This window comes from Mytilus edulis, chromosome 14 (genome assembly GCF_963676685.1).
Source record: "Mytilus edulis chromosome 14, xbMytEdul2.2, whole genome shotgun sequence".
NCBI classification, from domain to species: domain Eukaryota; kingdom Metazoa; phylum Mollusca; class Bivalvia; order Mytilida; family Mytilidae; genus Mytilus; species Mytilus edulis.
In genome coordinates, this window is record NC_092357.1 from 25,487,032 (window position 1) to 25,498,306 (window position 11,275).

Genomic DNA, 11,275 nt, shown 5'->3' on the forward strand with positions numbered 1-11,275 from the left:
TACTTTTGTTTTCATTAAGAAGTCGCCAAAATTCCTTAGCATCCTTTTGCTTTAGATCATCCATTTTCTTTCGGAAATCGATTCTGTATTTCTTATGAGCTTTATTCATTGTATTTTTATATCTCTTCTCGGCATCTGACACAAGTGCTGTGTGGAACGGTGACTTATTTTTATTTCGTTTCATCTTACGGAATTCTGACCTAGCGGCTTTGCAGTCATGGTCAAACCATGGTTTATTTTTTCTATGTTCTGACTTCTTTCCTGCACTGACTTTAAACCCAAAAGTGTTTCCCGCTGAATTTATTAACACTTTGCCTATTTTACTGATTATCATATCTACTGTTTCTTGCGTCACTACTGTTGTGCCATCAATTTCAGAATTAATATTTTCTATTTCTGTAAGGTTCAAGCATTTGTTTATTTTTTGTTCATTTGTTCTAGTATCATCGCTACATTTGGTGCTGACTTCTTGATCTGGTTGTTTCAAGGATATCTCGATTGGGGAATGAACATCTGAATAGAGACTTGAAAAATCATGTACTTTAAAATCGGTAAAATTTTGAATAAGTTCTGCGCTGCATAGGCAATAATCAACAACGCTTGAATTACGGCATGTGAACTTTCCATCTATGTCACCTAGAGTTCTCCCATTCATGATGAAGAAGTTATTTCCCTTGCAAAATTCTAGTAGTTGATTTCCAAACCTATTCTTGTTTTTATCTCTACTGTTCCTTTTGCGAGAAAAATCATACTGGTCTAAATTGCAAACAGCATTTATTTGTATATTTTCAATATCTACGACATGAGATTCACTATCGGGAACAAATATAAAATCATCCTCGGACCCGGTTCTTGCGTTAAAATCACCAACGAGTAAACATTTTGAAAACTTATGTGATAGTTCAAATAATTCCATCTCAATTTCGTTTATTGCATCAATGGATGAATATGAAGTATATTCAGGAGGGATGTAAATAATTCCCAAAAGAATGTCATCTAATCTATTTATTACTTTCGATATTTTACACCACAAAACAAATTTACTTTCAGTTTTGATATATGCAATGTTATCTTTGAGATGGTTTTTGTACGCTACAGCTAAACCCCCCGACCTTCTTTTGCCAATTTTATTTCTGTTTTTATAAATCAATTCATATCCCTGTAATTGTATATCATCAATATCGTCTAGTTTTGTTTCTACAATGCCAGCAATATCCGTTTTATACAGCAGTTCCGTAAATTCAGGATATTTGAGTTTTGATTTAATTCCACAACAATTAATACAAGTAAGATTTAAATAATTTAACTGATCATTCTGATTTTTTGAGGACTCTCTCGACCCGTCCTACATCGGCGTGGTTATGGTTTCCTCATTAATGGCGTCATTGTTTCCGGATTCCTGTCGGGACCTTTTAAAAGGGCGTTCATTTACAGTTTTGTTTCTATACGAATTTTGTTGGGCTTGACGTAGTAGAACATCCCTATATTCAGTGCCGTTTGGTTTTGTGTCGAGTGATACATGCGGTTTCCCATTGATATATAATTTATCTCTTACCAGTTTAACTTTTTTACCCTCCTTCTTAGCCTTCTTCATTACAGGGTAGAGTTCTTTCCGTTTTCTTTCAATTTCAATCGGGAATTGTTCGCTTATCCCAAATTGTTTCCCTTTCAGCTTGAATGTATTTTTAAGTACATCTTCAAGCTCATCTCTGCGGATAAATTTGGCTACAATAGGACGGGCTCCGTTCAGTCCGGGTTTTCCAAATCGATGAACGCTACCGAGATTTACTTTATACGGTATGTCCAGTTCGTTTAATAAAAAGTTCTGAATTTTCAATTGGCACGATTCTTCCCGCTGAAACGCTAACCCGGAGAATACTAGGTTATCGCTCATGCTTCTGCATTTTAGGTCTAACATATCGGCTTTTAATTCCTTAATGGCTATGTTTGAGGATGTTCCATTATCCTCCCTATCGTCTCCATCCTGTCTTTTATTTGAGATATTTCTTCAGCATTTGCTGAATATTTGTCAACTATAGTATGAACGATCTGACCCATTTTTTCAACACTTTCTTCAACTTTGCTATTTCGGTCTTGGATTTCGACAATTGTTTCCTCATTTGTCTGTACTCTTGTAGACAAATTTGACAGGCCTTCCTTTATACCATCGATTTTCTGTACTTCTTTCTCTATTTTCTCGATCCTATCCGTTAGAACTCGTAGCGACTTCAGGATTTCCATAAGGATAACTTTAGCATCTTTGTCATATAACAGGTTTCCCGATAATTCATCGTCGGTTTGTTGGGTATTCGCGGCCATTTTGACGTTGCTTTGGTTATCCGATTGTTTTCAATTGTTCCGACGTATAGTGACGTTATGACTATAGATACAAATTCCTTCTTGTTTTGCCTAAGTTTTTTGTAGAAAACGGTTTTAAGAGAATATGGCCAAATAAATCACACAAAGATCAGAGTTAATATCAAACGAAATCTTCTTACCGTTTTAAATCGTATATTTTAGTTGTTCGGCTGATTATAGTCAATCTTGTAGCGATTTTGTTCAAGAGCAAATTTTGCGTGCTGCTTCCTCAACAACGTACCGGAAGTCCTACTAACGTATCTGATAATTTTCCTGTTAAAGCGAGAGTGAAATATATCATCAATGCTATGTATGTGAAGTTAGCAGCCGGTTCGTTATTCGTTATTCGATATTCAATATCCAACCAGCTGCTAGCAGCCGGTTTGATATTCAAAATCTGGTGAAAAATTATACGAAAATTAAATACTTGATAACATATAAAGCATGATTTTCATAGTTAAAAGGACTGATAAGATATGTAGAAAAATCGTTAAATGACTTATTTGAGCTGTCGTAATTTCTCGTTGTCCTCGCATGTAAACCCTTTTCCATGTTAAATATTTTGACTTTATGTGATATAGAGTTTTGTCAATAAAACGACTTCAAAGATGTACTTTTGTGTATAATGTCTTTAAAGACAAAAAGAAAAACCCATAACTCTAGGATATTGATAACTATAAATAGAAATATATATGGAAAGCCAAAAAAAAAAAATTCAGTCAAAAGCTGTCAAAATTTTAGGACAAAGGGCACAGGGTTATGGTGAGATCCCCCTGATCTCTCAATCTTTCTAATATTTTACAGACATTTAGTCAATAGGTAGATACGAACGTGACTAAAAGGAATTTGTGTACACTTCATGTCTTCTATGTTTACGGTACGCCAAAAGTGCCAGTTGGATATTCAAATTTTATATCAAAAATCGACCCGAGACCGCTTAAATGAGGTTGAGACCCCCCCTGGTTTTTCAATGTCCATAAAATTCAACCAAATCATTGACTCTATATATATAAAGGTTGTATTGGATGGATTTTTGCGAATAACGTCATCTTCAATATCTACGGAGTGCTTAGGTAGTCACTTTTCAGTCAAAAAATCTCAAAACTTTAGGACAAAGGGCACAAGGTAATGGTGAGAGCCCCCTGATCTCTCAATCTTTCTAATATTTTACAGATATTTAGTCAATAGGTAGATACAAACGTGACTAAAAGGAATTTGGGTACACTTTATGTCTTCTATGTTTACGGTACGCCCAAAGTGCCAGTTGGATATTCAAATTTTATATCAAAAATCGACCCGAGACCGCTTAAATGAGGTTGAGACCCCCCTGGTCTTTCAATGTCCATAACATTCAACCAAATCAATATATATGTATCTACCTATTGACTAAATGTCTGTAAAATATTAGAAAGATTGAGAGATCAGGGGGCTCTCACCATTACCTTGTGCCCTTTGTCCTAAAGTTTTAGCATTTTTTGACTGAAAAGTGACAATCTAAGCACTCCGTAGATATTGAAGATGACGTTATTCTCAAAAATGAGGTTGAGACCCCCCTGCTTAGATTGTCACTTTTCAGTCAAAAAATGTCAAAATTTAAGGACAAAGGGCACAAGATAATGGTGAGAGCCCCCTGATCTCTCAATCTTTCTAATATTTAAAAGACATTTAGTCAATAGGTAGATACAAACGTGACTAAAAGGAATTTGGGTACACTTTATGTCTTCTATGTTTACGGTACGCCCAAAGTGCCAGTTGGATATTCAAATTTTATATCAAAAACCTACCCGAGACCGCTTAAATGAGATTGAGACCCCCTGGTCTTTTAATGTCCATCAAAGTCAGGCAAATCATTGACTCTGTATATATGAACGTTGTATTAGATGGATGTTTGAGAATAACGGCTTCTTCAATATCCAATGAGGGCTAAGATTGTCACTTTTCAGTCAAAAAATGTCAAATTTTAGAACAAAGAGCACAGCGTAATGGTGAGAGCCCCCTGATATCTCAATATTTCGAATATTTTACAGACATTTAGTCAATAGGTAGATACAAACTTGACTAAAAGGAATTTGGGTACACTTCAAATCTTCTATGTTTACGGTACGCCCAAAGTGCCAGTTGGATATTCAAATTTTATATCAAAAATCGACCCGAGACCGCTTAAATGAGGTTGAGACCCCCCTGGTCTGTCAATGTCCATAAAATTAAACCAAATCATTGACTCTGTATATATAAAGGTTGTATTAGATGAATTTTTGAGAATAACGTCATCTTAAGTATCTACGGAGTGCTTAGATTGTCACTTTTCTGTCAAAAAATGTCAAAACTTTAGGACAAAGGGCACAAGGTAATGGTGAGAGCCCCCTGATCTCTCAATCTTTCTAATATTTTACAGACATTTAGTCAATAGGTAGATACAAACTTGACTAAAAGGAATTTGGGTACACTTCAAATCTTCTATGTTTACGGTACGCCCAAAGTGCCAGTTGGATATTCAAATTTTATATCAAAAATCGACCCGAGACCGCTTAAATGAGGTTGAGACCCCCCTGGTCTGTCAATGTCCATAAAATTAAACCAAATCATTGACTCTGTATATATAAAGGTTGTATTAGATGAATTTTTGAGAATAACGTCATCTTAAGTATCTACGGAGTGCTTAGATTGTCACTTTTCAGTCAAAAAATGTCAAAACTTTAGGACAAAGGGCACAAGGTAATGGTGAGAGCCCCCTGATCTCTCAATCTTTCTAATATTTTACAGACATTTAGTCAATAGGTAGATACAAACGTGACTAAAAGGAATTTGGGTAAACTTTATGTCTTCTATGTTTACGGTACGCCCAAAGTGCCTGTTGGATATTCAAATTTTATATCAAAAATCGAGCCGAGACCGTTTAAATGAGGTTGAGACCCCCCTGGTCTTTCAATGTCCATAAAATTCAACCAAATCATTTACTCTGTATATATAAAGGTTGTATTAGATGGATTTTTGAGAGTAACGTCATCTTCAATATCTACGGAGTGCTTAGATTGTCACTTTTCAGTCAAAAAATGCTAGAACTTTAGGACAAAGGACACAAGGTAATGGTGAGAGCCCCCTTATCTCTCAATCTTTCTAATATTTTACAGACATTTAGTCAATAGGTAGATACGAACGTGACTAAAAGGAATTTGGGTAAACTTCATGTCTTCTATGTTTACGGTACGCCCAAAGTGCCAGTTGGATATTCAAATTTTATATCAAAAATCGACCCGAGACTGTCCATAACATTCAACCAAATTATTGACTCTGTATATATAAAGGTTGTATTAGATGAATTTTTGAGAATAACGTCATCTTCAATATCTACGGAGTGCTTAGATTGTCACTTTTCAGTCAAAAAATGTCAAAACTTTTAGGACAAAGGGCACAAGGTAATGACGAGAGCCCCCTGATCTCTTAATCTTTCTAATATTTTACAGACATTTAGTCAATAGGTAGATACAAATGTTACTTAAAGCAATTTTGGTACATTTTCTTTCTTTTATGTTTACGGTGCACCCAAAGTGCCTGTTTGAAATTCAAATTATTTAGCGAAAGCCTACCCGAATCCGCTTAAATCAGGTTGAGACCCACCTAGTTTTTCAATGTCCATTAAATTCAACCAAATCATAGATTCTATATATATAAATATTGTATGAAAAGGGGAATGCTGTTGAACGGACTGTTCGCTTCTAGGACCAAACCAGAACCCTAGTAGAACCGAGGACCTTGTTTCAAGTACAAACGGGGATGATTTACAGACCTTTACAACGCACCTTCGCACAGCTCACACAAGCACCCCTTTTGATGTAAATTCCAGGTCCAAATGCATTGCTGACGGCTATTTCAACCAGGCAACTTAGGGCTCCAACACCTCATGCTGGCAGAATTGTGTTCGCCAACATAGACTTGCATTGCCCTTCCCGCTTAAATGGGTAGGAATCCACTTTCTTTTTGAATGTTTTTTTTTCAATTGTGTAGTGCTTATTTCCATAGTCGTACCACTAGAAACGTTTCTTAGGAGCTTGGTGATATTTTTTAATCTGTTGCTGGGTAAGCACATCTTGTATTTACCTTGCAGGTTTGTGTGGGATAAACGAATGGTGAACAGGCAACCTTTTTTTGCTGCTCCGTGTAATTTATTAGCTTGACCTTTTATCAAATTCAACCCGTATTTTGATAGACTATTTTCTCATACCTCTCGAAGATGAAAACGGATGGTGATATATTTACTGCGGAGATTGATAGGATCACCGTCTTGGTCGGTTACGTATGTCTGCATGCGATTGAAAAGCTGTAGATATTGGACTGTTGGGTGGAGTTTACGTAGCTTACATTGATGATGCCAATGTTCACCAAGATGCTGTTGATACTGCTGATGCTAACAATGTAGTCAATCTCTTCGTAACTGTTTGTTGCCTGATCAAATGTGTAGAGCTGTCGCTAAAATCCCAATACGGTCTTCGATTTCTTAAATTGTAGGGGTGAACCGGGTAAAATGCGGCTATCGTTTCCAGGGACAAGGATGGAAAACCCTTGCTTTTAGTCTGTGTGGTCGACGATTTGCTGCAACAGTGTGGTGTCCATTTACTAGTACATGTATTCATTAAATAACGACGTTCATCTTCTGACCATCCGATTCGAACTGGAGGACTCCTTCGGAGATTGCAAGTACAAATGCTTCGGTGTTGGCGGGAACATTACGCTCGAATTCCGCTCGAATCTGGAAGTCCACTCGGGCGAATGACTTACTTCGATCACAAACAGCGGCTATAGGTAAATAAAATCAGAGGGGTTGACACCACCGTTACTGAGAAGGTTTTCAATGTCGTAGAATTTCTTTCTGAAGTCTACAGCCTCCTTGAACACTCTGGCAACCTTGTTTTGTAAAAACCAGGCATTAAAGTCGACGGCTGAGTCGCGTTCAGCTTTGAGGGTGACATAGACACTTTGCGAAAGAGGATCCAAGAGATCTTATACAGGATTATTTTTGCCACGTTATTGACGGCGGCAGCCCTCGTAATGACATTGGCATCTGAATAGCGAACGAGTGGAAGTTCGTGCCTGAACCCGTACACTATTTTATAGTAATAATCCCATAATATGTTTCAGGGGAATGGCAAACGAGTACGATCCTTTGTTGGTGGGCTTAGTGATAATGTATTCATGCCACGCTGTAAATCCAGTATTCTCAGTCTCGGCATCGTTAGAAGAATCCTTATACCACAGTCGGTTGAGACCCTACGTTTTGAAAAAGTCGCTGAGGAAGGTTTACATTCCAAGCATAGTGGTTGCGATGCCGGGGTCGTTAATGTGTTCAATCTGCTGACCGGAGAGTCGATATCATATAGTTTTGAAGAGATACATGATACCATTGTGAATGAGATCAACGTCTGCATATGCAGTGCCGTCGTAATTTTGAAGTCTTCCTTCTACTAAGAAATAACTCTCGATTTTTGAAGGAACAGGTCTTGTGTTTCGATGTTGATTCGGATCTCCGCTTCAGAGTTGGTAAGTAGGGCGCCGGCTTAAGGTACGAATTCGTGAACCTGGTATTAATATTTTTTAAGATTTCCATCGTAGGTTAATCCTACTATGATTGTAAGGATGTCGGCATTATGGATTTAGTGAAAGCTTTGGACAAAATCATGGACGGTAGCGATGCCACGGGAGATGGGATTGTTTAACTGTGTTTGGTTTTGGGGCTTACTGCGTTTAATACTGAGCTGTTAATTGGGCTTGCTGCGCTGGACACTGGGTTTTCGAAGGCGGGTCACTTTTTCAACGACATGGTCGACGACTTTGGCTACCCCCTTTCAACTCCTATCATGGTTGCATTGGTGTAAGCGCTCATAGTCTTACTTTCTAAGGCCTTGGCAGCAGAGGAGGTGAACATGCGACCAGCGATACCGGCGATAATGTCAAACAAACTACCGCCGTATGCATACTTTCGAACAAAACCTTAAACATTTAGTTAGAGGATACTACGATGGAATTGCTTATTTTCCTTGGTGCTGATGTGTTCACCTTTCTTCATGGCATCGAGGATCGCCACAAGCTCGTTGCACACACCATTATTTCAAGCACGGTCGGCAGCGTAACACAGATCCAGGCGATATATGGAGGAGCTAGTTAAAGTCAGAGTGTCGAAATACGGTTTGCAGTCCGCTACAATGCTTATCTTGCTTTAGATGTGCGACACAATATTCGTCCACTTGTAACTTTTTCATCGCCTTCGAGTTCTAGAGAGGGTCAATTGCCTTGTCGATTTATGGCACCGAAACTGTTCAGGATCTCTGCATAGTCGACAAGGTTTTAAAACTTCGGGCTCAAACGATTCTGGTTTCTTTTTCACCATGAGTTCCAAGAGGTCAAGGGTTCCTTTGTACCTCAGAGCATTCCCGAAATATCATCACTGTCAGAAGTAACTGGTTAGCTTCCGATGAAGATACCATCGTTTTCAGAACGCGATCTAAAGGTGTGGTCGGCGGAAGGACTGTTACTGAGCTGCAAATACTGCTGTGCTCGAGGTCCGAGGACGGTGTCTGAAGGTGGTGCAATGGGTAGTGGGTAGGCAAACATTGGTGGTGGAGGAGGGAGGACTGTCACTGCTGCAGGAAGGTATACAATCGTTTTGGTATTGCTGAAGCTGCCTCTCGCTGAGCCTCAACCACAGGCTTAACACCTTTGAAAGGGCCCGGTTGAGTACAATCTTCTCGAGCGGATGCTGCATGTTACTGGCTTGAATCTTCCGCTTGATCTCTTGCAACTCCCTGGCGAGCGCCTCACACTGTTTAGTGTCTGTAATTTTTATAACGTCATTTATTTATAGCGTTGTCATGACCTCCCTGAGCGATGGTTTGAACACATCTAAGCGTTTGTTTGAACGCTCCTAAGCGTTGGTTTTCTGAAACCATAGGCATACATCTATCAAAAGGTAAAAAAAAATCACATGCATTTCTGCTTGTTTTTTAATAAAATTGAATTGAAAAGATCGATTTTTTTTAGCTATTGGATCAATGTCTTTATCCTAACAATCCAAGATAAAATCAATTTAGGTCACCCAAAACCACTATCCCCAATTCAATGTTTTTAGACCCTGTTTTTGATCTTACGGTCCTATCGTCAAAAAATATACAATTCATGGTAATCATACCCGGTACGCCTGTTCTTTTGTTTCATTCAATAGCTCACAATTTGAAGATCTCAATCGTTCCCTCTCTTTTCCAAATTGGTGGTCAGCGGCTTGTTTAATCTCTTAAAACCCCAAGTGGTGATAGTTGCCCCCTTCCAGAATAAGGTTTTAACTTTTGTCTTCCTATTAACTAAATGTCTGCATAATAAAAGAAAGATTGAGAGCTTGGGGGATTCTTACCATTGCCAAGTGTCCTTTGTCCTACATGTAAAAGTTTGACAATATGTAGCTAAAAAGTGACAATAAAAGGCCTCCATAAATATCGAATATGAATTCTTTCTAGTACAACCTTTATATACACAGCGTCTATAATTTAATTAAATTTTATGGACATTGAACGACCAGGGGGTCTCACACTCATTTGAGCGGTCTCAGGTACGTTTTCACTGTATATTTTGAATATCCAACTGGCACTTTGGGCGTACCGTAAACATAGAAGACAGGAAGTGTACCCAAATTCCTTTTAGCCACGTTTGTATCTACCTATTGACTAAATGTCTGTAAAATATTAGAAAGATTGAGAGATCAGGGGGCTCCTACCATTACATTGTGCCCTTTGTCCTAAAAATTTGACATTTTTTTACTAAAAAGTGACAATCTTAGCCCTCCGTAGATATTGAAGATGACGTTATTCTCAAAAATCCATCTAATACAACCTTTATATATACAGAGTCAATGATTTGGTTGACTTTTATAGTCATTGAAAGACCAGGGGGGTCTCAACCTCATTTAAGCGGTCTCGGGTCGATTTTTGATATAAAATTTGAATATCCAACTGGCACTTTGGGCGTACCGTAAACATAGAAGACAGGAAGTGTACCCAAATTCCTTTTAGCCACGTTTGTATCTACCTATTGACTAAATGTCTGTAAAATATTAGAAAGATTGAGAGATCAGGGGGCTCCTACCATTACATTGTGCCCTTTGTCCTAAAAATTTGACATTTTTTTACTAAAAAGTGACAATCTTAGCCCTCCGTAGATATTGAAGATGACGTTATTCTCAAAAATCCATCTAATACAACCTTCATATATACAGAGTCAATGATTTGGTTGACTTTTATAGTCATTGAAAGACCAGGGGGTCTCAACCTCATTTAAGCGGTCTCGGGTCGATTTTTGATATAAAATTTGAATATCCAACTGGCACTTTGGGCGTACCGTAAACATAGAAGACAGGAAGTGTACCCAAATTCCTTTTAGCCACGTTTGTATCTACCTATTGACTAAATGTCTGTAAAATATTAGAAAGATTGAGAGATCAGGGGGCTCCTACCATTACATTGTGCCCTTTGTCCTAAAAATTTGACATTTTTTTAACTAAAAAGTGACAATCTTAGCCCTCCGTAGATATTGAAGATGACGTTATTCTCAAAAATCCATCTAATACAACCTTCATATGTACAGAGTCAATGATTTGGTTGACTTTTATAGTCATTGAAAGACCAGGGGGGTCTCAACCTCATTTAAGCGGTCTCGGGTCGATTTTTGATATAAAATTTGAATATCCAACTGGCACTTTGGGCGTACCGTAAACATAGAAGACAGGAAGTGTACCCAAATTCCTTTTAGCCACGTTTGTATCTACCTATTGACTAAATGTCTGTAAAATATTAGAAAGATTGAGAGATCAGGGGGCTCCTACCATTACATTGTGCCCTTTGTCCTAAAAATTTGACATTTTTTTAACTAAAAAGTG